The sequence below is a fragment of the Dasypus novemcinctus genome, chromosome 20 (assembly GCF_030445035.2).
Source record: "Dasypus novemcinctus isolate mDasNov1 chromosome 20, mDasNov1.1.hap2, whole genome shotgun sequence".
In the NCBI taxonomy this organism is placed as follows: domain Eukaryota; kingdom Metazoa; phylum Chordata; class Mammalia; order Cingulata; family Dasypodidae; genus Dasypus; species Dasypus novemcinctus.
Window position 1 is genome coordinate 46,084,679 of NC_080692.1, and position 27,337 is coordinate 46,112,015.

At 39.2% G+C, this 27,337-nt stretch overlaps 1 long non-coding RNA gene across 1 annotated transcript in view; it reads right to left on the reverse strand.

Moving 5' to 3' along the window:
* Nucleotides 1-5,090: 5,090 nt before the first annotated feature.
* The window catches only part of LOC139437111 (uncharacterized), a 66,344-nt gene continuing 44,097 nt past the window's right edge, over nucleotides 5,091-27,337 (reverse strand). Inside the window, exons 2-3 of the long non-coding RNA XR_011646702.1 lie at nucleotides 12,949-13,061; nucleotides 5,091-5,166 (exon numbers count right to left, since the gene is read on the reverse strand). This is a non-coding gene — a long non-coding RNA (uncharacterized lncRNA). The remainder of the gene's footprint in view (nucleotides 5,167-12,948; nucleotides 13,062-27,337) is intronic.

Genomic DNA, 27,337 nt, shown 5'->3' on the forward strand with positions numbered 1-27,337 from the left:
CCTCTCCCATAACCTCTTGACTCTCATATGCATGGCTGCTACCCAAGAGGTAAAGATAGGGGACGGAGATGTTTAAGCCCCTTTCATGGACAAGTAAAATCATCAAACAACTATCATATAAGTTGTACATCAAAGTAAATCTGAACATATTTCCAAAACGATTACCACTTTTAGCAACAGTGATGAGAGGACATGTTACAAAGAAATATAAAAATCATCGCTACTTTAAAAGATCTTAAAATGCAGATGCACAAAATATTAAAGATCTTCTACTGCATAAAATGGAAGATTTAATAGTAGGTCACAGGCAGAAAAAAGTACGACTTTTTATAGTTCTCAGTTGACGAAGTATGTACACATACATTATTGCCTCAGTTTCCTTATCCGCAAAACAAAAATAAGACTTACCCGTGTCATAGAATCATTGAGAAATTATACTAAGCAAGCATACCTAAGGATCTAGCAAGTTTGGGCAGGTGACAAGGAGCCAGGAACTATCAGTTCCCTCAGTCCTCCCGAAGGTTAGATGTGAGAACACTTCATTTTACAGTTGAAATCAGACTCGGGGGAGTTCCAAGAATGGTCAGACGCAGTATAGAGAACAATTTGGAGCTCTTAATTCCGGGCTCTCTCTGCCTCTCCTTATATGATTGATTAACCCAGGAATTGCACAGGGAAATCTTAAAACACGTTGGAATCTTCCCTGTACTAAGGGCCTCTCAAATGTTTACTGAATGAATGAATACATCAGTGAATTAGAGAAGAGTTCAGATTAGGGGGAGATTCCCTCAATCTAGAAAATTAGGAAAGGATTCTGAGGGGTGCTATTTCTTATAAAAATAGAATTTTGGTGGGCATAAGAAAAAGGAAATTCCTCTTCCTCACTCCTTATCTCTCTTTTTCTCCTTCTCCCTCTCTCTTTGTGGGGGTAAAAGCATTATGAGTAAATATGTGTAGGTGGAAAAATGAAGAGGAGAGGGTTGAGCAAACCATTTTGACTGAAACAGACCTTAACGCAAGGAGTGGTTGCAAATACAATAGTCAAGATAAGTTGAGGACAAATTTAATTTCTAGCTAGAGAGTTCAGGTTTTATCTGAAGCCCAGCAGGAATAAAGGTGTGCAGTGAAAGATGTAAACAACAAGGGCCCAAAGTAAATTTTGGGAATCTTAATTCTGGACCAAGGGTGTGAATGACATAGTGGCAGTTTTCAGAATGGGAGGCAGAGAATGAGTTAAGTTGTTCATGCATTAGCTCAGATCGAAGTGGGACACATGCAAGAAGGAAGAAGAGATTGCGAAAAGAGAATGAAAAGAACGTGGCCAAAAATGCAACAAGGGAGGTAAGAAAAGGGATTGGAATGTATAGACAAAGGTGATTTTGAAATTTCAAGTCTGGTGTCTGGTACCATTGACAAAAATAGGGGAGTTGGCTGGATCGGGAGGATGAAATTTTCCATTTTAGACTTGCTGAACATATGCATCATAATATGTTGAGGAGTTTCTTTTGGAGACTAATTGGATTCTGCCTCTAAAGCCTTTTTAAAATGCTAAGGAAAACTAGTTCTTAACCAAGGAAATCACGGACTCTAGGGAGCCCAGTATTTCCGAAGTCAACTTCCCTTTTTAAAAGCAGCTTTTGCACACTTCACCAGTTGTGGTTGAGCCTGGACACCTGTGGGCACCACCAGTGCCAGCTTTAGGCAAAACTGTGAAGTAGCAGAGTTTGATTTGGCAAATCTCTTTTCCCTTTTCTGTGCCTCTTTCCCCATTTTGGGTACTATTACCAGCTTTGTGTTCTCTAGCTACCAACCGGATCTGAGCAGCTCAAGGGCGTTCCTCAAGATTTCCATCACCTGGAGTGTTTGGCATGTAGAATTTGCTCTGTAAATTTCACTTGTAGGAATAAATGAGCTAGTGAGTGAACAAATGGAAGAATCAATGAATGAATAAAATATCTGACAGAATCATTCACTCTTAGATTCTGAGTATTTAATAGGGTAGGTATTATCTCCTCAAATCATTTCCATTTAACATCAGCCATCTGGAGTTGTTATTGATAAATTTCAGACAAGAGTAGAGGCAGTATTTTGAGAGGAAGGGCCTCCACTTACAACATTAGATGACATGGTATAGACATCCCCACACGAGTTGGCTCCATTTAAGATGTCTACATTTTGGTGGACACCACCCACTGTTTAGCCACTGCTGGTGAAATGAAATTATATTACATTAAAAGAAAAGTCTGTAGCAGCAGTTCAGTATTACTATCTGGGCTTAAACTATGGCTCTGTTCTCAATAGCCCTCCTTATAATAGGCAACCCGACCATGACAATCTGACGTAAACATCAAGTTTCTACTTTGGCTGCACAGCAGCCAGGAGGCCTCATTGGCCACAGTTTCCAGACTGCATAGCCAGGGTCAGCACCATGATGATGGATTTGAACTTCAGTTGCTCAGTGAGAGAGCCCTGACCAAAAGTGGAATGAAACTTCAAGTGCTGCTTGTAGCACTGTACACGGAAAATCATGACAATGTTCACAGTCCCCAGTTTTCATGGCTTTCATGCAAACAGTTTAGTGATGTTTCTTCTAATTGATGATGGGGAGATACATAATAAATATTTGGAAATACAGTTGTAATTGACTGCTGGGATGTCTGTGTCTCCAAATCCCTCTAATTTTTCCTTTGTGGTTGAAAGTCTTGGAGAATGACTATGACTCAGTTTCCAGCCCTTGCCAAGGCGGCCTTTCTCAGCGTCCCTGGTGCTTCTGTTTGTGGCTGTGCATCTGGCCAAGCACAGGAAGCAGTATTAGGAGCACAAACCAAGTGTTCTGCATCCCTGAAGAACTTGAAATGTTGTTGTCATTTATGTCAGCAAAGGATGGTCCCTGGGTGACCGTCTAGTTGTTATTACTCACATCCTTGGTTAAAATAATGAGTTAAATGTATTTTAAAAATCTATGCATGCAGTATTAAAATCCAAACATATACAAGTTTGGATTTTCTACTGTAAAAAAAGAAATGAGTGCAAAAATATGAACTGCAAACTAAAATGTGGGACTTACAACTCACAAGTGCCAAAACATCCAGACTCAAGATGTGCCTTCTACGTTAAAGGATAGCACACTTCAACAATACACACAGCACTATGTTTATTCATATTTATTCATATTTTAAATGTGCTTAATAGCACTGGGTAAAGTAGAAATTTTGTAAGTAAATGATAACAAAACCCAAATTAATGAAATCAAATCCATAAATATCAAAAAACCTTTTCCCAATATATTCTAGACACCTTTTTAATATGCAGTTTTCCTTAATTTAAGCATATTCTTGAGAACTGAGGCTTTATTATTATAATTCTTCCTATAACAAACCTTTAAGAAGTGAGAAGACCAATAAAGAAGAAACTGAAGTGTGTATGCAATGTGTTAAGAATGGTTTGATGAATTTCAGAAAATACATAAAATAATATAGCTTGAGGTTGAAGTTGATCGTCATGTTTCACAAGGCAACTAAGGCCTAGAGTTTGTGTACCCCAACAAATAAGTATTGAAAGACTCTAAAACTGCAATATGAATTAATCTATTTGAAAATAACTTAAAAATCTTATTTGGGGGTATTAATTCCTTTCAGACACTAGCGAGCTACTGAGCTCTTAATGGAATCAAGTACTCTATAGAAGACATATAATTTCATTTAACCTGGGGGTCCCTATTAAAAACAATGCCTAAGTGCTATTTTTAATGACATTTATCATAGGACCCTAGTGTCAACAACCTGATGTTCAGATCCCTTGTTTTTTTTAATAGAAACCGAAGTATTATTTTTTTAAATATTGAAATCTACTGATCAAGCTCCCTTGGAACAATAAATAAGAGGTTGCATAAGGAAGAAAACATATTTAAAGAGGAAATCTGCATTGCAAATCTATTTTTGAAAAGCCTGTAAATTTTCCAATAAGTATTTGGAATTTTACTTTGAACTTATTTGCTAATAAGTTTTATACTTATTTGCTAATAACTGTAGCAAATAATACAAATGCTTTTCAGTTTTATGGCTGGTTAAGTGCGAGAAACACAAAAGAAAAATACAGGGGATGTAAAAAGGGGTGGGGCAAGTAGAGATGTAAGGAAAGCTGGGCATCCAGTGACTTGAAGAAGGCTCTTGACAGGCGGCAGAAGCAGTGACCAACACACATCGTACTTTCATGGAATGATATTCCCATTGTGTGGCTTTAGGATGTTTCTCCAAGGTTTTTTTTTTTTTATCCCCCACCCTTGCAGCTTTTTGTGTGTTGTCTGCTCCCCGTACATTTCACTGTATGTTCTTCTGTGTCTGTGTTTATTTATTTTCCCCTCCCCTCTTGCGGCTTGCTTACTGTCTGCTCTCTGTGTTAATTCCCGGCTGGCTCTTCTGTGTTCTTGCTTGTCTACCTTCATTTTTTGTTGTGTCACCTTTTGCTGATCAGCGCTCTGCAGCATCTGAGGGCAGGGCGGCGCTCCACAGTGTGCGGGAGAGCCTGCCATCACAGGGAGACCCCAGGAGGCGAACCCAGGGCCTCCCACATGGTAGACGGAAGCCCAACTGAGTGAGCCACAGCCGCTTCCCTCTCCAAGGATTTTAAAACCGTCCTGCAGTTCTATAACCTCGGGCATAAATGGGTTGACTACACCTAAGTAGCTTTACCCAGAAGACCTAGCTCTGGAAGAACTGGAGGCTTCCAGAAGGAAGCACTGGAACTAGATCACAGAACTGAGGTTCTCTAGTCCTCTCAGAAAAACACGAAAATAATGATATGATAGTCCCACCTTTGGCCTGAGGGTCAGAAATGAAGCTTCTGCAAACCTGAAAATGTTGGTCTCTCTCAGGGTTAGGTACCTGAAGGCAAAGGTGCAGAAGGTTCATTCTACATATGCTTCTCCCCAGTCCTATCTCTCTGAAGCAGAAGGATTTCACGTTGTTACATCCAGGTACACCACTGTGCCTGCAAATGACAGATTTCTCCTCTCTGGCCTCCAGACTTGTGTGGAGCTTTCGGGAAGCACAGTGAAGCATAAGCAGCAGGACTGCCAGACATCAACACATATCGCCGATACGTTTTTATTGGATTGTGTGGGGGAGTCATTTAAAGTCATCTTGAAATCAGCTGAGAACAGACTGCCTAGAAAAGGTTGAAATAGTGACAATTTTAGAGAAAAAATAATCTAGTGGGACGGTACCTTCAATAGTCTTCAGAATTATTTGAACTAGCTTTGCCTACTTCCTAGTTTGCTAGATGCTTATTTCTTATTTTATTATAGCAGATATTTTTAACCCAAACTCTATTTAAAGCATCAAGATAGGCAAAGAGTGGAAAATCATTACCGGAACATTTGGTTGTAGAAAAAAAATTGCTTCTTCTTTTTTCTTTTCTTCTTCCTTCAAGGGATAGTGCTAACAACTTTTAAGAAATTCTAGTGTGTTCCTGGCCAACACATGCTGATAGGACGTAACTGTTTCATGGATCGTGGGGTTAAACAAAGCAGCTCACAGGTTTTCCCATGGGATTTCATGCCCACTTTGAAAACAGAGTAGAAAAACCCCTCTTAAAGGGACATAGTATTGGAAGGATCCAATCTCTCACCTCTAAAAGTCAGAATCAGGAAATGCATCATGACAAGACCATGGTCATTCATTTCAGATGTGGCTGCTCTGCAAATTCCTGTTGCAAATGACAGTCTGGATATTCCAGGTTTCAGTAAGAGTTGGTGTTTTCATAATATACTCTACTGGGACTAATTTATTACTTTTTTTTTTGCTTTTAAATTTAAAGAAATTTTAATGAATATTAAATTTACTGCTTTATGAGATTTCTACATTGATACTTTTTTAACAAATCAATTTTATTGATACCTGCTAATAAATCATAAATCCATCCCAAGTGTACAATCAATGATATTTGTCATAATCACAGTTGTACATTCATCAATTCAATCAATATTAGAGCATTTTCATTATTCCAATAATAATAAAAAACAAACTCATCACCTCTGAGTCTATGCCTCTCTTGCTACACATAGCTGTTATTCTGTTTCTGTCTCTCAAGTTTATTTGTATTTACATTTTGTAAAAACAGTCTTATATAGGCAACATTATCCATATTCATATTTCACATGAGGTTTCATTATGTTATACAGTCCCAAGTTACATTTTTTAACTTTCCTTCTAGTAATATACATATCCTTACACTTCCCCTTTCAACCACTGTCGTACCCATGTAATAGATTTGCTTATTATAAACTCTGTGTTGTGTTTTCACCTTTTCTATTCATTTACAAATATTAACAAACAATCTTTTTACCAGTTCTGCACAGGTTAACCCTCAGCTTTCCATTCTCTAACCTCATTCTATTTTATGGTAACCCATATTCTAGTTATTAACTCCATGAATTTACAAAATATAGTTCAAAATAGCAGAATCATACAGTATTTGTCCTCTTGTTCTGGCTTGCTTCACTCAACCTAAGGTCCTCGAGTGTCATCCATGTTGTAATACACTTCACGACTTCATTTCTTACAGCTGTATAATATTCCATTATGTGTATACACCACAATTTGTTTATCCATTCACTGGTTGATGGACACCTGGGCTGTTTCCATCTTTTGACAATTGCGAATAACACTGAGATGAACATTGGTGTGCATATATCTGTTCGTGTCACTGCTCTCAGTTCTTCTGGGTATATATCCAGTAGAGGTATTACTGGGTCACATAGTAGATCTATATCTAACTTCCCTAGGAATGACCAAATAGACTTCCCCAGTGGCTGTACCATTCTATACTCCTACCAGCAGTGACTAAGCTTTCCCATCTCTCCACATCCTCTCCAAGATTTGTAGTTTTCTGTTTTGTTAGCAGTGGTCATTCTAGTTGGTGTAAAATTATATCTCATATAGCTGTGATTTACATTTTCCTAATTGCTAGTGATGTTGAACATTTTTTCATGTGTTTCTTCATGATTTGTACTTCTTTTTTAGAAAAGTATCTATTCAAGTCTTCTGACCATTTTAAAATCAGGTTGTCTTTTTATTGTTGAGCACAGCATCTCTTTATATATCATGGATATTAAACCCTTATTGGATATGTGATTTCCAAAATATTTTCTACCATTTAGTTGGCTGCCTTTTCATCTTTTTGACAAAGTCCTTTGAGGTGCAAAAGTATTTAACTTTGAGGAGATCCCATTTGTCTATTTTTTTCTTCTGTTGCTTATGCTTTGGGTGTACGAGCCAAGAAACCACCACCAACCACAATATCTTGAAGATGTTTCTCTTTCTTATCTTCTAAGAGTTTTATGGTCCTGGCTTTTACATTTAGGTCTTTGATCCATTTTCATTTGATTCTTGTATAAGGAATGAGATGGGGGTCCTCTTTCATTCTTTTGTTTATGGATATCCAGTTCTTCCAACACCTTTTGTTAAAGAGACTGCTTTGTCTCAGTGTGGATTTCGTAAGTTTGTCAGATACCATTGGCCATTGGGATGAAGGTTTATTTCTGGACTCTCAATTCTATTTCACTGATCAATGTATCAATCTTTATGCTAAACCATACTGTTTTGACCACTGTAGCTTTGTAGTATGTTTTAAGGTCAGGCAGTGAAAATCCTCCCACACTGATCTTCTTTTTTAGAATGTTTTTGGCTATTCATGTGCCCTTTTCTTTCCAAATAAATTTGGTAATTGCCTATTTGATTTCTGTATAGTACACTGTTGTGATTTTGATTGATATCGCACTGAATCTATAAATTAATTTGGGTAGGATTGACATCTTCACAATTTTCAGTCTTCCAATCCATGAACATGGAATGTCTTTCCATTTGTTCAGATCTTCCTTGATTTCTTTTAGCAGTGTTTTGAAGGGAAGTTTTCTGAATATAGTCCTGTACTTCTTTGGTTAAATGGGTCCCTAGATATATGAGTCTTTTTGTTGCAATTTTAAATGGATTTTTTCCCCTGATTTCCTCCTCAGATTGTTCAGTACTTATGTACAAAAACATTACTGATTTTTGCTTGTTGATCTTATATCCAGTCACTTTGTTGAACTCATTTATTAGTTCAAGTAGCTTTGTTGTAGATATTTCTGAATTTTCTAAATATATGATCATGTCATCCACAAATAGTGAGAGTTTTACTTCCTCTTTTCCTACTGGGATGACTTTTTTTTTTTTTTTTTTGGTCTAATTGCTCTATCTAGAACTTTTAGCGTAATATTGAATAACAGTGGTGAGAGTGGGCATCCTTGTCTTGTTCCCAATCTTAGAGGGAAAGCTTTCAACCTTTCCCCATTGAGTACAATGTTGGCTATGGATTTTTCATATATGTCTTTTATCATATTGAGGAATTTTCCTTCTATTCCTATCTTTCAAAGTGTTTTTATCAAGAAAAGATGCTGGATTTTGTTGAACACCATTTCTGCATCAATTGAGATGATCATGTGTTTTTTCTCTCATCAATTTGTTAATGTGTTGTATTACATTAATTGATTTTTTCATGTTGAACCACCTTTTCATATCAGGAATAAATCCCACTTGGTCCTGGTGTATAATTCTTTGATAAGCTGTTGGATTCTATATCAAGTATTTTTGGGGGAATTTTTTCATCTATGTTAATGAGAGAGACTGGTCTGTAATTTTCTTTTCTTGTAGTATCTTTATCTGGCTTTGGTATTAGGGTGATGTTGGCATCATAGAATGTGCTGGATGATTTTCCCTCCTCTTCAATTTTTTTGATGAATTTAAACTGGATTGGTGTTAATTCTTCTCGAAACCCTTGGTAGAATTCACCTGTGATGCACCTGATCCTGGACTTTTCTTTGCTGGTAGATTCTTTTTTTTTTTTTTTTAAGATTTATTATTTATTTATTTCTCTCCCCTTCCCCCCCAGTTGTCTGCTTTCTGTGTCCATTCACTGTGTGTGCTCTTCTGTGACTCTTCTATCCTTATCAGTGGCATGGGAATCTGTGTTTCTTTTTGTTGCGTCATCTTGTTATGTCAGCTCTCTGTGTGTGTGGCACCATTCCTGGGCAGGCTGCACTTTATTTGGCACTGGGCGGCTCTCCTTATGGGATGCACTCCTTGCGCGTGGGCTCCCCTATGCGGGGACACCCCTGCGTGGCAGGGCACTCCTTGCGCGCATCAGCACTGCACATGGGCCAGCTCCACATGGGTCAAGGAGGCCCGGGGTTTGAACCGCGGACCTCCCATGTGGTAAGCGGACGCCCTAACCACTGGGCCAAGTCCACTTCCCTGGATTCTTGATTACTGATTCAATTTCTTCAAATACAATTGGTTTGTTAAGTTCTTATATTTCTTGTAGTATCAGTGTAAGTTGTTTGTGCATTTCTAGAAATGTGTCCATTTCATCTAAGTTGTCTACTTTGTTGGCATACAATTTCTCATAATATCCTTAATTGATTCTTTTTATTTCTGTGGGATCAGTCATAAATTCCCCCCTTTCATTTCTGATTTATTTGCACTGTCTTCTTTTCTTTGTTAGTTGAATTAAAAGTTTGCCCATTTTCTTGACCATAAAGCACCAGCTTTTGGTTTTTTAGACTTTCTCTATTGTTTCTTTGTTCTCAATTTCATTTATTTCTGCTCTAATCTTTCTTAGATCCATGAGTACTTGAGAAGAATGTATAACCCGTAGATTTGGGATGCAACATTCAGTGTATATTGTTAGGTCTAGCTTGGTTATCATATTGTTCAACTTCTCTGTTTCCTTGTTGATCTTTGGTCTAGTTGTTCTATCTAATGAGGTGAGTCGTATATTGAACTCTCCAACTATTATTGTAGGGATGTCTATTTCTCCCTTCAGTTTTGGCAGTTTGCTCATGTATTTTCGAGCATCCTGGTTAGGTGCATAGATATTTATGGCTGCTATTTCTTTCTGGTGGATTGTCCCTTTTATTAATATATAATGGTTTTTGTATCTCTTTTAACTTCTTTTCATTAAAAGTCTGTTTTGTCTGATATTAGTATAGCTACCCCTGGTCTTTTTTGGTTACTATTTGCATGGAGTATCTTTCCTCAACCTTTTATTTTCAACTGGTTTGTATCCCTGGATCTAAGGTGAATCTCTTATAGGCAGCGTATGGTGTTATCTGATCTGTTACCTTATATCTTTTGATTGGGGAGTTTAATCCATTCACATTCAATGATTTACTATAAATGCATTATTTATTTCCATCATTTTAATCTTTGGTTTTCATAGGTCATATCTTATTTTTTTCTGTCCTTTTACTCTTTTGGTTGTCCTTCCTGCTATTCTTGCCATCTTCACTTTCCTTCAAGCCTCCCTCTCCTATCATTTTATTCCAGCCTGTAAATTGACCTTTAATACTTCCTGCAAAGGTAGATTCTTTTTTATGAACTCTCTTTCCCTGTTTCTGTGAATATTTTAAACTCACCTTCGTATTTGAAGCACAATTTTGCCACATAAAGAATTCTTGGCTGGCAATTCTCTCTTTTATTATCCTAATCACATCATACCACTGTCTTCTTGCCTCCATGGTTTCTGATGAGAGGTCTGCACTAAGTCTTGTATGTGATGGGTTGTTTCTCCCTTACTGCTCTCAGAATTTTCTCTTCAGCTTTCACATTTGACATTCTGAGTAGCTTGTGTCTTGAAGTAGATCTATTCAGATTTATACTGATTGGGATATGCTGTACTTCTTGGACATGTAAATTAATTTCTTTCATGAGAATTGGGAAATTTTCAGTAATTATTTCCTCATATACTCTTTCTGCCCCCTTTCCCTTCTCTTCTTCTTCTAGAACTCCCATGACAGGTTTGTTGTTGTGCTTTATGTTATCATTGAACTCCCTGAGCCCCTGCTTAACTTTTTCCACTCTTTTCTCTCTTCAACTTCAGCTGTTCTGTCTTCTGCATCACTTATTCTTTCTTCCATCATTTTAGCCTGCATTTGTGTGCCTCCAATGTGTTTCTGATCTGACCTATTGTATATTTCATTCCCATGAGCTTTGTTATTTTTCTATTCAAGCTATCAAATTCTTCTTTGTGCTTGCTCAGTGTTTTCTTGATGTCCTTTATCTCTTTAGCCACATTGTCTTTCAACTCATCAATCTGATGTTGGAAATTTGTATGAACTCATTGATTATTTGTCTCAAATCTTATGTCTCATCTGGGTATTTGATAAATTCCTTTGCTTGGAGCATTTCTTTCATTTTCTTAGTATAGCTTGTAATTTTTGTTGATGTCTAGGCATCGGATTATGATGGTAAGTTTACTCTGATGCTCAATTTCTCTCTCATTTATAGGGATTTAGTGGTGGGAGGCTATGTGTTCCTGGCATTCCTTGATTCTTGGTTCAACCTGCTCTAGCACTGTTGGTGCTAGATTGGCACTGTTAGTTGCTCAAATCTGGGCCATGGATCCAGTGATGGGTTGCAGACCTGCTTCTCAGGGTCTTGGGAAGGAAGGCTGTAAAGGCCAGAAAAAGGCTCTCTTCCTTTTATTTTCCTCACCTGCACGTCCTTGGTCCACCAGCAGATGGTGCTCTTAAGCAGCCCTCTCAGTTCAAAGCCTGGGTAGTGTGTGTTCAGTGCAACAGTGACAGCAACAGTGTGGCAGAGGATCCTGCCTCAAGGCTATTCAGAGACTCACATGTCACACTTTCTCAGAAGTGGCTCTCCAACTTTTGCTGGCAACCTCCTCCATTTTCCTGGGTAGGAAACAATTCTGCTCCCCTCTGTGTCCTCAACAACCAGTCCCAGTCAGTAGGGAGGTGGTTGAGAGGGTGGGGTCTCTTTCGTCCCTTGCGGGCTCAACTGCATGGCCCCACCCAGCCTGGGAGGACCCATGGGACGCAGCAAACAAATTTGTGGGCCAAAAGATGAGTTAGCCTTAGGCTGCACCCTTCTCTCTCCCATTTCCTGGGGAGGTGCATCCCTGCAGCACCCCCTCTGTGTAGCTGCCAGGCTGAGATCAGAGAATTCAAAATTCCCTGCTCATAGGGTGGGGGAAGGGTGCCAGCAGCTGCAGTTGTAGCTTCTACTCATGGACTTTGTTGAGATTATTTTCCAGGGCCCCTTTCTCTTCTGGTGTTGTCCTAGCCTTTCCTTGGTATCCTAAATCCTAGAACATTTTTCCAGGCCATTTCTGCCTGTCCTTTAGTTATGTTTCTCTACTTTATTATTCTTAAAGCTTTAATTTTTAAAATTTCTATATAGTAATTCTTCAACAATTGCCAGTCTGAAGTCATAACCGTCATTCCATATATGGTAGATTGTATTACTCTTCCCAACTGTAGTTCTCATGTATTATAAATCTAAGCCCTTTTCTTCCCATCACTCTTCAGATGGGGCATGCTATCCTACCACATTGCTGGGTTCGCTAAATGATGTGCTTTGGCCAGTAGAATGTGAACGGACATGATATATACCACTTCTGAGTAAAAACTATAAATGCCTTTATATGGTTGCATGCCTGCCTCTACCAAGAGAAAAGTGTCTCCAGAGAAGGGCATCTCCTTTAGCCTGGGTTCTGGGATATGAAAATATATTGAACACATTTGAGCAGGGTCCAGCAGAGCAATAGCCAACCACAGAGCCATGAACCAAAAAATAAATATTTGATGTTGAAAGCCACTGAGATTTAGGGAATGTTTCTTACCATAGCAAAAAATGATTAATATACCATAGCCAGAAAAAAAAACTAGTGATTCAAGTTTGGCTGTTGTAAAAATAATGGAGAGAGGTAGCATTGCAAAGTGGGGCAGAGATGAGAAGCAAATGCTGCTGGGCAGAGGTCTGGGACAAGTTTAAATGGTATATTTTGCTATTCACCTACTCTGTGATATTAGACACTATATTAGTTTTCTATTCTACTTAAAACCTACCCCAAAACTTAGCAGTTTAAAACAATAAATGCTTATTATCTTACCATTTCTGGGTGTCTGGAACTCAAACATGGCTTCTCTGAGTGCCTCTGGTTCAAGTTCTCTCATGAGGCTGCAGTCAAGCCATTGGCTGGAGCTGTGGTCTCATCTGTAGGCTCTGCTAGGGGGAGGAGGAAATTCATATCCAATTTACTTACCTGGATTTTGGCAGCCCTTGGTCTCACCACATGGCTCTCTCCAGAAGGCTGCCTGACAAAATGGCAGCTGTTAAGTGATCCCAGTGGGGGCAAATGGAGCACTCAAAGTAGAAGTCACAGTTTTTTATAATCTAACCTCAGAAAGGTCATCCTACACTTCTGCTACAGTTTATTCATTAGGATTAGAATTAGAAGTCAGTCAGTAAGTCTAGCCCACACTCGTGGGGAGGTAGGGAATATCAGGGGCCATCTTGGAGGCTGCCTATTTTGGAAATAGTACTTGAGCTCTTTGAGTTTTCTTTCCAAGTCTGTAAAATGGGTGTCATTGTAACTATCCTGCTTAGTGGGGGGTGGGGGCGGTGGGGTTGAATGGAACTTCATATTTTTTGAATGTAATATTTAAAAAAAAATGAATAACAAAAAATGTTTTGTAAACTATATGGATATGAGATGCTTTTGCATCTGGGTTCTCTGAGAAACAGGAGCCCAGATGGGGTTAAATGTGCAAGGATTTTATTGGAGAACACCTGCGAGAGGAAATGGGGGCAGGAGCCAAGGGAGGCTAGGAAAGCTGCCAGGCTGCCATGCCCGATTCGTCCTAAGTGAAGGCAAGAGGGCAGCATCCTAGACCATCCGGCCAGGGAGGGATGTTGGGCAAGGATGTTGGGGGCTCCTTGAACCAAAGCAGTGCATCAGATGAACCCCACCTCCTCCAGGAAGGGGTCTGGCTTGGTGTCCTTACTGGACTCAGAGAGGTAGGGCCCCAGTGCAACATGGTGATGGGTCTAATCTCGTCCGCAGCCCTGATTAGATCCCATTCTTGCTTTCTTTGCCTGAGTTCTCGCTTGGTGCCATTTCTTCTGTGTCTAGTTCTTCTAGCACAGAGGATTTCCTGAAACATTTGGTCTGTTCCTCAGGGATCAGCTCCCTCCCAAGGGTGGCTTCCATTCTAGGTTTGGGTCCCTCCAGTCTACAACATTGGCCTGTAATTGTTCATACTAATATGAAAAATGATTTAGACACACAGAAGTAAAAATATAAGTCCAGAGACAGTGGGTCACTATGCTGAAATTCAGGAATAACCCAAGCATGGACTTGGAAGCCAGATTTCCTGGGCTCTAATTCTTGCTCTGCCAATTGCAACTGGTGTGACCTTTGGCAGGTACTTGAACTCTGTCAATATGGGGATGATAATAGTACTGAGCTCATCAAGTGTTTAGTTTAGTTTTGTGTTCTGGAGATGAATGAGTTAATGCATATGACATACCTAAACAGTGCCAGGCACACAGAAATTATTCTGTAAATGCTGGCCAACATTATTATTATCTTAAAGACTTCACAATGATCAAACTAAACTATGCTATATCATTTAGAGTCCTGTGGCAACTCTGATTTGTGTCAACATGGTTTCAAGTTTGGAGGTTTCGGTAAGAAAATAAATAATTGCACAGGGAGACGGGGAGGGGAAGGGGAGAAAAAACATTTTTCTTAGGTGCGTTTGTGCACCTTCTGAAGGTCTGGTTAGCTTAATGCCAGGCCGTTTGTGTTTGTTTACTAGCCCTGGTTTTGGACTCTGAGGCTAGTTCATTTAACTCCTTCTCTGCCTTTTCAACCTGTTTCTTCACTGGCTTCACATGGTTTGTTCCTGGGGCTGGTAACAATGCCGTGCCCCAGGTGAAGCTGCCTTCTCAGGTCCTGAGGCTCAGATCCAGTTTCCTTCAGAGACCCTGAGGGGCTGAGCACTCATTTTTAGGTGTTTTGTGCGATTTGGTCCTTTCTTCATCTGTTTTCACAAAAGGTTCCTTTTCTTAATTGCCTTGTTACTGCCTGAAATAGGATCATCAATAAAGAAAAGCAATGTAGGGTTTGGTCTGGAAAAGATGGAGGTGATTTTGTGGGTCTAATTTGTTACTGTTGGGTTTTGTTTTTTTTTTTGGTATATTATACCTGTTCCCAAAGGCACTAATTCAGTATTGTATTTAGGTTTCAGGAACACTGGATGGAGAGGTTTAATTAAAAACACTCTTCAGAAGCAGCCTGTGGCTTAACGCGGCACCTCCACTGCCTCCTTCTTGCTCACAGCTCCTCTCCCCTCAGCCCTCCTTTTATCACTTCATTATCTCAAACCAAATGTTGATTCGGTCAATTTCCTGTTTGAGTTTAAGCCAATCCCTTGAAGTTATTACAGTATTGTGGCCCTTAAAACACAAGGTTTCCCTGTTACATTTCCACTATTTTAACACTTCATCTATTGTTTCTTTTTTTCCTAATGACAAGCACCAATGGATATTTTCGGTCTGCCACTTAATAGCCCATGTGTTTTTGATAGCCTCAGCTCTACTGGTTTGTGTTGATGGTGACTAATCCTCAGAACTGTTAAAACATTCTGTGCAAATAGAGGTACATCAGAGGAATTTTTTTACATGAAAACTTTATTTAGGGAACCACTTTCTTTCCTGTATTTGCTTACTCAACCTTTCCATTTCAACTTGTTTTGAAATACTGTCAAATGACATAAATCAGAGTTTCCTTTCTCAATTTTATTAATGTAGCCTGATAAACATGGAACCGAAATTGTTGATTAAACATCCCTCAAGATATATTCCTCTGATATAAAAACACCTATATCTTTTGTCTATTTCAAAGCTGTAAAGAAAGGGCATTTCGTCTAGTCTCCTTCTTTATGACTGGAGGAGCTGAGGGTCAGAGAGGTTACATTTTTTGTCCAAGATCACCCATTTAGTTAGCAAGACAATGATAATTTTGCACCACCATGCTATCTCCCTCAACTTAAAGCATGGCAAATGGCCATTCCTGGTCTCTCTAACTTCTTACCTCACTAGCTTTGCTTTCAAAATTCAGGAACTTTCAGTACAATTTTAAAAATCAGCTTTATTTATTTATAATTTTCATAGTAAAATGAACCCATTTAAAACATATGCTTTGATAAGTTTTGACCAATATATAGTTGTATAACCACTGCCATCCTCAAAGTACAGAAGATTTTCATCACCCCAAAAAGTTCCCCTATGTCCTTTTCTAGTCACTCCCTGGCCTCTAGTAGCAACTGTTCACTTTCTCTATTTCTTTGCCTTTTCTAGAACGTCATGTAAGTGGAATTGTACAGCATGCAGTTTTATAAAATGTCAGGCTTCTTTCATCCATGTTGTTGTTTATTCCTTTTTATTGTTGAGTAATATCCCACTGAATAAATATACCATAATTTGTTTATTCACCAAACAAATTCTGGATCTGGTTGTTTCCTGTTACTAGCCACTATGAATAAAACTGCTATAAACATTTGTGTACAAGGCTCTGTGTGGTCATATGCTTACAATTCTCTTTAGTAAAAACTTAGTAGTGGGATTACTCTGTCATATGTTAAGTATATGCTTATCTTTCAAAGAAATTGCCTCATTGTTTTGCAAATTGGTTGTACCATTTTCCCTCCCCACCAGCTGTGTATGAGAGTTTCAGCTGCTCCACGTTCTGCCACTTCGTTCGGTCAGTCTTCAGCACGATAGCCCTTTTAGCAGCTATGTGGTTGTATCTCACTGTGGTTTTAGTTTCCCTAATGAAAAATGATATTGTGCATCTTTCCATGTGCTTCTCTTTCATCCATTATTTTCTTTGAGGAAAGGAAATATTTACTCAAATCTTTTGCCCACCTAAAAAAAAAATGGGTAGTTTGCCTTGTTATTGAGATATAGGAATTCTTTATGAATCTTGAATTTAAGATCTTTATGTGATATGAGATTTAAAGTTTTTTTCTTCTCCCAGCCTGTGGCTTGCCTTTCGTTTTCTTAATCATGTCTTTCAAAAAACAAAAGATTTTAATTTTGATGAAAGCCAATTTATCAAATATTCTTTTATAATTTGTGTCTGTGTCCTAAAAAATATTGCTTAACCCAAGGTCACAAAGACTTTCTCCTCTCTTTTCTTCTAGCGGTTTTGTTGCTTTAGGGCTTATATATTTAGGTCTACGAACACTTGGAGTTAGCTTTTGTCTGTGGTTTTGAGTTCATCTTGAATCTTCACAGTTCTCACCACAGTTCTCACCACCACAGTTCTCACCACAGTTCTCACACACTTCTTCACAGTTCACCACCACTCTCCTTGGCCAATTCCACCACCTCTTCATCCCCTTCTTGGATCAGTCCCTTGCTCTGATTATGCCACATCCTGGTCACACACACTTTATACCGATTTCACTGAAGTCTGCTCTACAGTGGTTTCTGCAAATGATCACATTATCCCCCCTTTGGAAAGTTCATTCATTTCACAAACGTTCTCTTTACACTTAAGTGTTTGTTCTTTGACTACTAACGGCTTCTTACAGAGGTTAGGGAAGTTGTCTCAGCCAATTCCGGAATAGAAGATACAGTAAGACCCCATTTTTAAAAAAATCATATAGGACAAAGGTCTTTGTAGTTAAGTTGGCTGCTCTAACAGTGTTTAAAACCGTTTCCTTCTTCTGCAACTCCGTGGAGAAAATGCTGTTACCTTAGATTGAAGATAACTCAGGGGGGCCCTGACATAGCTCCATCTTATGACAGCCAATCCTGGGGGATTTCATGCAGCCTTGACCCTTGACTTTGTGCAGCGTCCACAGTCCCTCCGTGAGGGGATAGACCCCATGCAGAGACCAAGAGAGCCTTACCTTTCTTACCACAAGAAGGGAAACGATGCTCCTGGAGAAAGTGAGAAGAAAACCTTCCTCCTGTCATATACCTTTGTACTCTTCAGTGCTTTTAGTTTTGTAGCATGCTTTCTGACTCACGGAAGAGCTCATGAAGCCGTAGCGAATGCCTGATGGATGGCCACCTTTGGGGGCAAGCAGTTCCAGCTTTACCCCTGTCCCTACTTTGGTTGCTGTAGTTTGAGTAGATTTTCTTGGGGAGGTGGGCATAGCCGTATCACAGTCACAGTGGACTGCAGGGGGAGAAGAAGCAGGTGTAAAAGGGTTGGCAGGAGCAACTCATCCACCTCGGAGCGGGTCAGTACCAAATCTCCAGCGGAGGGGCTGCACGCCCACTGTCACCAAAATAAACTGAGCAGACACCGGCTTTGACCAAGGAGAGAGCCCTGGCTCACCGGGTTCAAGGGTGTGTTCTGCAGCAAACCAAGAAAATGTCATGATTTCTTGTCAATTCCACCATTCCACTCGGAACTTGGAGAACTGAAGTGTTGTTCTGTGTATCTTCAAATCCCTTTTGTCTCTGGATTCTCAAATCTTAAATCTTCTTGGACAAGGGAGTCGTGTTCTGAAGCAGTTAGGAAAATATCATTTATGCAAAAGGAAAACCTGATTCATTTTGTAGAACTACAAATTTACCTAGGAACACTTCTATTACATTAAGTGAAATGTAGCTGAAGGCAGCCTCAAAAGATCTTGTCTTATTTAATAGAGATACTTGAAGGTAGGGACTGTGTTTGCTAATGTTCTCCTCTGATTGTCACTTTCAAGCACTTGGGAAGTGGTCATAAATATTACTATATTAATCTCCCTTGCAGTACACAAATCATAAGCATGGACTATTTCTTAACTTGGAAAAAATGGAGAATAAATATTTATAAAGCTTCAATATTCATACATTGCTATTTTTCTCTTTCTCCAGAGAATGTCTTACATACAGGTAATTCTATCTAAAAAGAGTGAATGCCCCCAAATGTGATGCTAAAATCATTTCCCTTCCAGGGAAGCAGAGCACTGGCTGATACAGCTGAGTAAAGAAGAAATTCTTGCATTGGAGTGATTAAGAATTAATATTCTTGCCCTAACTGGCCCTTAGCCAATATAATTGTTTAAAGTAGGATGGTATCCCTTCTTTCACATTAGTTTTATTGTAAGCAAGGGGGGAATATCATTATTTTAAAATCTTCAGCATTTTCTCTTTCAAAATGAAGTGTGAAACCAGGTCAAAGTGGCAAATTCATGGTTTGATGACAATGATACAGACAATAATACTGGATTTATACATATTATATAAAAATAATTACAAAAAAAAAGCCCCCAAAACCCATTATCAATCAGTCAGCTAACATTAATGTATTTGCATGTTGAAATTTACCAGACCATGGATAAATTAAAATATGTTCTATCGCCAGACCTAATTTAGTAGTATTGTTCCAAGTTAATCCGAAAAAGATAGACGGATTACTTAAACCCGGAATTGGGCAAACCCAGAGCACGACTTAAAAGGCTCCTAACTGTACGTCTGTGAGGAGCACTTACTAGGTGAAGGTCACGCTGCTGGCCTCACAGCTCCATTACTCACTTTAAACTGCGAACCAGCTAGACGACTGCGAGGGCAGTTTCCTTTGCCTTCTCGTCTAGCATCCCTGGGGGACCTCTTGATTCAAAGAAACTCTGGGAGAAACAGGCCCCTTACTGTGAATAATCCGAAACAATCTATAAGTTCAAAAGCAGCTGAAATTCCTAGAAGAGATTGAATATTATAAGAATAAATGGGGTAGTATTTTAAAGACAGACCTGCCCTTGTTTAATATCAAGGGAGTATTAGCAGGACACAGGTCTTACAGTAACTTTCATTATTTATGTAACAGTCTGTATCACTCTACACTTCAGGAAATGGAGTCTATGGACTCCCAGGCCAGGCAAATTTTAAAACAGAGGTTCTTTTTCTTTTCTTTTTTTTCTTTCTCCCTTTCTTCTTTCCTTTCTGTCTTTCTCTCTTTTTTCCTTTCAAGATAATCACTGTGTCAGTAAGTAGCCATTTTCTACTTATGCTAAATTAAGGCCAAACACACAGAACGCTTTCTTAGACTACTTAGACAAATTCATTCGATTGCTCCGGGAGGAAATATGCATGTATGAGGACACATTCTCTTAACTCCAAAAGCAGAAACTCTGTAATTTATCAGAAAATAAGACTACATGATGGTTGCAGGGGAAAAAGGAATTGTTTTTGCACTAGACTAGTCGAAGTTAGATATTTTACTTCAAATATATCATTTTTAAAATGATACACCTTTCTGAGCCTCAAACCTACTTCCAATTATAAAGAGAGACAATTGCATGTTTGGAGTACCTTTCAAAAAACAATGGCTTCCAGGGACACCATCAAAGTTTTGCCCTTACAAGAATTAATGTCTTTGAATGCACCTCATCATTGGAAGATAGAACAGAGGGAAAATACTAAATTCCATATTTATTTTTAAATTTGTAAGATAGAAATACCATTTTTCAAGACAACACATGGAACTCAAAAAAAAGTACAAGCAAGTTGAAACCAAGAGAAATGTCAGATTTAAGTCATTTTATTTCTGATATACAGTGAGTTCTTGACTTTATATTATGCATTGTGAATACAAAGGCAAGTAAAATACAATCCCTGCTCTCAAAGACCTTACAATCTCATTTGAAACATATAAATAATAATGAATCAAAATGTTAATTTTAGAGGAAGGGGTACACAGTGTTTAAGAATACAAGGGAGAGATTTCCTCTCATTGGGAGCATCAGGAAAAGCTTTAAGGACTGAGTAGTAATTTAAAGGATAAATGCAACTTCAACAGACAAAAATAACAAAAGGAGTGTGTGTCAGGGGGAGAATGAGAAATGACCAATGGGAAAAATTCCGTTCAGAAACAGGGAATAGTCCAATTTGGTTTGCCTGAAAGGACAAAGGAGATGATAAATGTCGGGGGAAATTGTAAAAGTGGCTTCGGACTAAATCCAGTATTGAATGTCAATCTACAGTTTGACCTTACAATTAGGGCATCCTGAGCCTGCCTTTCTGAGCAATCAAGTTAAACGTCATTATCTGCTCTGTGTGTAGGGTTCAAACAGGAGATGGAGGCACCTCATTTGGGGGCCATTAGAATAGTCTCTGGGTGAGATAAAGTGGCCTGCATTAGGACGCTGGTAAGAAAAGAAGTGGGTTTTAATGATCTTGCACAGGTAGAATTTATGAGTCTGTAACTAGTAGGCATGGACGGCAAGAGGAGGTAAGAAGAAAGAACTGTAGCAAGCAGTTGTAAAAGGGAGTCTGGAGCATGGGGGAGAGATCAAAGGCAAGGATATAAAACTATCTCAAAATGCACCATATATTTTCTTTAGGGATCTTGCTCTCAATCTGGATATTCCACCTGTGGTTATTGTTGACCAACTACATGGTAGTCTTCACGTCACTGTGACCTTGCTTATTTTAAGGTATGTGACCAAACAGCTGATTTTAAGCTACTCACTTAAAATCCCCTAAACCTACTTTCTCAGGTATGGCAAGAGCTCTTAACTGGAACACGTGTTATTTTTATATAAACTTGTTGCTCACCACCATAAGACTGCAGTTCAATATGATACAGCTCTCACATGTTTGATGACAGCCATTCAAAAGTAGGGTTTTTAGATGGTATTCTTCTGATTTCCTGGTTTAGGAGAGATGAAGCAATATAGTTGGGCAAAAGTTATTGCCAACTCTCCAGGCAAGCATTTTAGCAATTAGAAATTAATTTGAGTTAATAAATGTCTCATTAAAAATGCAAGTACCCCTTTGGAGAGTTGGTTTTAGCAGGCATTTATATGTGGATATGAATTAATTTTGACTCATTTGTCAGACCTAGCTGATATCATATGCATTCAAGAATTGGAAATGTTGTTGGGCAAGGGGAGAGGATAAAATGGGAGTGATTTTTTAATATGAAGCACTCTGAAAGAAGTCAGGGCTGGATGGGCAACTGAGATGTGGACAATGGGGGAGAGCAGAAGATCTGAGAGGCCATGGAGGGAACAAAGCGGGGGTAAGAGAAAGAACACAAAGCCAAGTGTGAAGTCTCCAAAGATGACTTTTAGTCTCATTTTTTTCCCCTTCAGCTAGTAATGGATTTTAATTGTACATAGCAGGAATATCCATTTTAAGGAAGAGACTTAAGCAGGAATGTCTTAAAAGATAAATGGCTCTGTGCTGGACTGAATTATACCCCAGTTTAGACATGTTCCTAATCCACATTCCTGTGGGGGTAAACCAGTGTAAACAGGATCTCTTGAAGATGTTATTCTAGTTGAACTGTGGCCATCTGAACATGGGTGGGTCCTGATCCAGATTAGCAGAGTCCTTTAGAAGCAGAAGGAGTTTAGACAGTGAGAGAAAGCCATGGGGATGAGCAGATCGCCATGGGGACGGGGAGGGTCTGGAAGTTGTGGGGAGCGGCTGGAAGACAGAGGTCAGAGGGAATCTGGAAGAGAAAGGGGGGACAGCCCTCACCCGTGGTCACACAGTGGAGTTTCTGTGTGGGCTGGGAAACTGTGCGTGAACATTATTTATTCTCCCACCGTCTGTATGCTATTACTGATATTTATGTTCTTGGTTCTGTTGATTACATCTGGTAGATTTCTATTTTTTCACCACATTTACACTAGTTAGTACAGAAAGGAGCAAACCCTAAGCTTCCTTTTGCTCAGCATTCTTTTTGTTTCATCCTTGGACTATTTGAGACTTGAATGGTACTCAAATTATTACATGGCCTTCATGTAAATAATTACATGACCAGATAGTTTGTGGCATCTAATGAAATTATATATGGGGTAAGATGCTTAGAATGACAAAATGAGGAAATTTTACATTAGGGTGGTAATTGCTAATAGTTACTGAAATTTCTTTTTAAACTTCTCATAAAAATATTCAGGATGGAGGAAGCAGCTGCGGCTCAATCCATTGGGCTCCTGTTTACCATATGGGAGGCCCTGGGTTTGCGTCCGGGGGCCTCCTCATGAAGGCAGCCTCGCCCACACGCTGCTGCAGAGAACCACTGGCCTGCAAGCACTGCAGAGAGCCGCCCAGCCTGCAAGCGCTGCGGAGAGCCAACTCAGCAAGGTGATGCAACAAAACGGGAGACAAGTGAAAAACACAGAAGAGTGTGCAGCGAACGGCCAAAGAGAGCAGACAATAAGCAAGCTGCAAGGAGGGGATAAATAAAAAAATAATAAATCAGACACAGAAGAACGCACAGTGAATGGACACAGAAAGCAGACAGCAAGCGAGTCGCAAAGAGGGTGATGAGGAGTAAAAAAAACCATTCAGGATGGCACACAAAACCGTATAAAATCACAACAACTCTGAATATCAAGACTATTGATATTTTAGTGATTAATGTAGTAGACCAATAATACATGTGTTGAAATGATTAATGATTATTCATTTTTGAGAAATTACCCTTACCAAGCCAATCCCAGAAGGCTAGGAGAAGCTTCACTCAATCCCATGCTTACCCTACCGCACTGAAAAGATTGTGTTTCTGAATTAACCCACTCCTGTAGGTGTGGGGCCATTTGATTGCATTCAATTCAGTTAAGGGACCTTTGATCAGATTGCTTGATTAGAACACGTTAGGGCTTTTGATCGCAGTAGGTGAATGAGGTATGACCCACTTGGGTCTCTGCCCTCTTGTTGGGTCTTAAATAAACAGAGAACACACAGAGAGAAAGAAGAGACACAGAGGAAGGGGGCTCTGCCATTTTGACCCTGCCATGTGAAAGACAGGACTCTAGGTTCGTCCACAGCATCTGAAAGACAGAGAAGCCCTGAGAGGCTCAAAAAGATGAGGCCCAGGGAGAGAAGTCTGACCACCCACTGCCGAGCTCCAGGAGAAAGTAGAGGGAGACTGGCAGACCCACCATTTTGCCTCGCCATGTGCCAGGATCTGCTAGCAGCTGACCTTTGGTGGGAAATTATCTTTGTTGGTGCCTTGATGTGGACATTTTCACAGCCTCGGAACTGTTAACTTTCATCCTAGTAAAAAGTCCCATGATAAAAAACGATAAAAACCTATCCATTTCTGGTATTTTTGTATTGACAGCCTTTGGCAAACAAAGACACCCACTGTAAACTACAGCTTGTAAATGAGGCAGCCATCCCAACCAGATCCTGGGACTGACGTCTGAAGAGGCCACCCTCTGTCCTATCTGAAGGCCTCTTCCTACGTTCACTTCAAATCTACAGCTACCAGTTGTGCAACTGGACTCTAAAGGAGAGAAGTGGGGCGTGGCATTGCATTGTGGGAAATAAAATTGGTTGCAAAAGAGGGTGTCCTGGAAGCAGTGCATTCGCAGGTGCCTTATTTACTTTGTATTCTTCTAGTATAAAAAATGACAGCAAATGTTTCGTGTTTCCCAGAAACAAGCCCTCCCCTGATCTCGCACGATGAGGCAGTGGGAGTAGGAGATCTCTTCCTGTCTAGCCGAGCCAGGCCTGCGTACTTCTGTTATTAAAAAGTCTGGGATGTGCCTTCCTGCTTGAGCTCAGAGAAGATCCTGGCAGGCCCTAAATGAAGAGTGAGGTAAATCCACATATCCTGTGCATTGGCAAACGGGGGTGCTGAGGAATGATAAAGGTGTGGGAAGTGTGGGGAGAAGGGCCAATGAGCAACTTGTATGGTGTTAGCTTCTGAAGAACTGTGATAGATTCAGTCAGCCTGACACTCTTCACAAGCAACCCTTAAGCCCTTCCCTTTTGCTGGGTAGAAGAGTGGAAAGAACAGTACGTAAGCGCACAATGACCGTTCTGTACTTCACCAGCTTCTGATGCAAGTTGCCATACAATACGCTTTATTTTTATGAAGATAAAAGTTGGCGCTTAGCCAAAGGCTGACCCTTAATTTTCATGTGCTCATTTGTATGCTGCTTAACCTTTGATTGTATATGAGGAAGCAAATTTCCCATATCCTGTTATCCCAGATGCTTGGTGTCCTCCCAAATGGCTGCAGTACCAGGCTGCATTAACTTGGAAGGGCACGCCGCTCACATGTATCCAAAAGGAGGGTCTATCATAGAGATAAATGGTGAGATACTGCATGAAAGCACACTATTCCCGTAATATCAATATTTTCCAACTAAACGTCCTTTTCTGCACTGTAGGCAACTTTGATAAAAACATTTATTGGTGTTGCTTAATAAGAAAAATCATTTGGAAGAAAATTAGGTATGATTCTGACATTAGATGCTGGATATTACACTCCCTCCCCTAGAAATATACTGTCTTTGAACTAATGTGTATGTATATATATATATCCACACGTAGAGTAATGTTCTAAAACAATTCTATCTCATACTTGGTATGTATATTATGCCTATTTAGAGCAAACATGTGAATTCATTATTAGCCAAATTAGGAAGTCCTCATAAGTATAATAAGCTCATCCCAGAAGCAATTTTAGAAAAGCACATGGCCCTTCTGAAAATCCTATGCGTACATTTAATTTTGGAAGGTGAGAAGGTCAAGAAAATCTAGGTCAGATAAAATTGTTGTGGATGTAGTTATATTTTGTGTTAAATGATACCACTGTTAGAGTTTTCTTCCCCCCTCTTTTTCTTGTATATCTCTTTTCTTCCATGCTCTCTTCCAACTTCTACACAGAATTTTCTGCTGTATTTTCAACTTTTTGTTTTGTTTTTGCTTCCTCATTTTGTTTGTTTGTTTTTCTAAGGTGTACACATATATGTAGCAAAGCACATGTAAGTGTGTATTTATATATATGTATCTCTATCCCTAAGTCTTTGTCTATATAAAATACACATGTATGCATGTGCGTGGCTGGGCACAGGGATATGGAATGAAGCTATTAGAATATATAAGGGTACTTGGGAACCAGAATAATTGTAATTATTATTGGAAATTGTGATGGATCTAAAATGTGATATGATGGAACAAGTCATCATGGAATTTTCTGCCTCTCCATTGTTATTTTTCTCTTTCTTTTTAAAAGTACTTTAGTAAAAGATGATACAGTAACATTGAAAAAATTAGGGGGAAGGGAATATTACCTATTAGCCCACCAACTAGCATCCCAGATTTTTTTCTCGACTGTCACCAGTTGTTGTGCCCATGTATATATATTTTTTTACATTTTGTTTATTTATATTTATACTTATTTACTTATAATATTTTAATATTTTCTTTGTATACAGAACATACACTTTGTCATTTTAAATAATTCTTAAGTGTACAACTCGGTGACATTTAATTACATTCACAATGTTATGCAATCATCACCATTATCTACTTTCAAATGTTTTCTCTACCTAGTAAGACACTGTACCCATTACGCAGTATTCCCCATTGCTCCTAACTCTAGGACCTGGTAACATCTAATGTACTTTCTGTCTCTATGAATTTGCCTATTCTAGATATTAGAATTTTCATATAAATGGAGTCATAGAATATTTATCTAGCATAATATTTTCAAGGTTAGTCTATATGGCAGCATGTATCAGGACTTTACTCCTTGTATTAGGCAGGGTTCTCTAGGGAAACAATCAACAAGAGAAATCTGTCAATAGTATGCGATTTTATAAGAGTCTCATGGGACCATAGGGGATGCACAAGTCCGGGTTCTGCAGGCAGGCTGCAACCAGGGGCTGCAATGAAAGTCCAGTGAAGGTTCTTGATGAGTTCTGGGAGACATTGGCTGTCCAAAGACGAATGAGCTGGGAAAGTCTCACTCAATGCTGGAATCACTTCCCCTTTTAAGGCATTCAACTGATTGGATAAAGCATCACTCACTGCTGATGGCAATCTCCCTGACTGATGTAATTGTAATCAGCTATCTATGATTTACCACTGTAGTTAAGTCAATGGTGACTTGAGTCCATAAATGCCCTTGTATTACAGTTAGCCCAGTGCTTGTTTGACCAAAAAACTGGGCACAATTATCTGGCTGAGTTGGCACGTTAGCCTAACCATCACACTCCTTATAATGGTTGAATAAAATTCCATTGTATGTGTATATCACATTTTATTTAGACATTCATCTGTTGAAGGACACTTGGGTTGTTTCCAACTTTTAGCCTTATGATTAATGCTACTATGAACATTGGTGTACAATATTCTGCTTAGTCCCTGTTTTCAATTCGTTGTGATATATACCTAAGAGTAGAACTGTAGGGTCATAAGGTAGTACTATGTTAAACTTTTTGAGGAACTACCAATCTGTTTGGCACAACAACTATGCCATTTTACATTCCGGTCAGCAATGCACAAGCATTCCAATTTCTCCACATCCTTTCCAACACTTGTTATTTTCTCATTGTTTTTACTTTAGACTACGTAGATGATGTAAGGTGGTATCTCATTGTGGTTTTGATTTCCATTTCCCCAATGACTAATAATATCAGGCATCTTTTCACGTGCTTATTGGCCATTTAACTTCTGTGGAGAAAAGTCTATTTGAATTCTTTGTCCATTTTAAAATTGAGTTGTCTTTGTTGTAGGATTTCTTT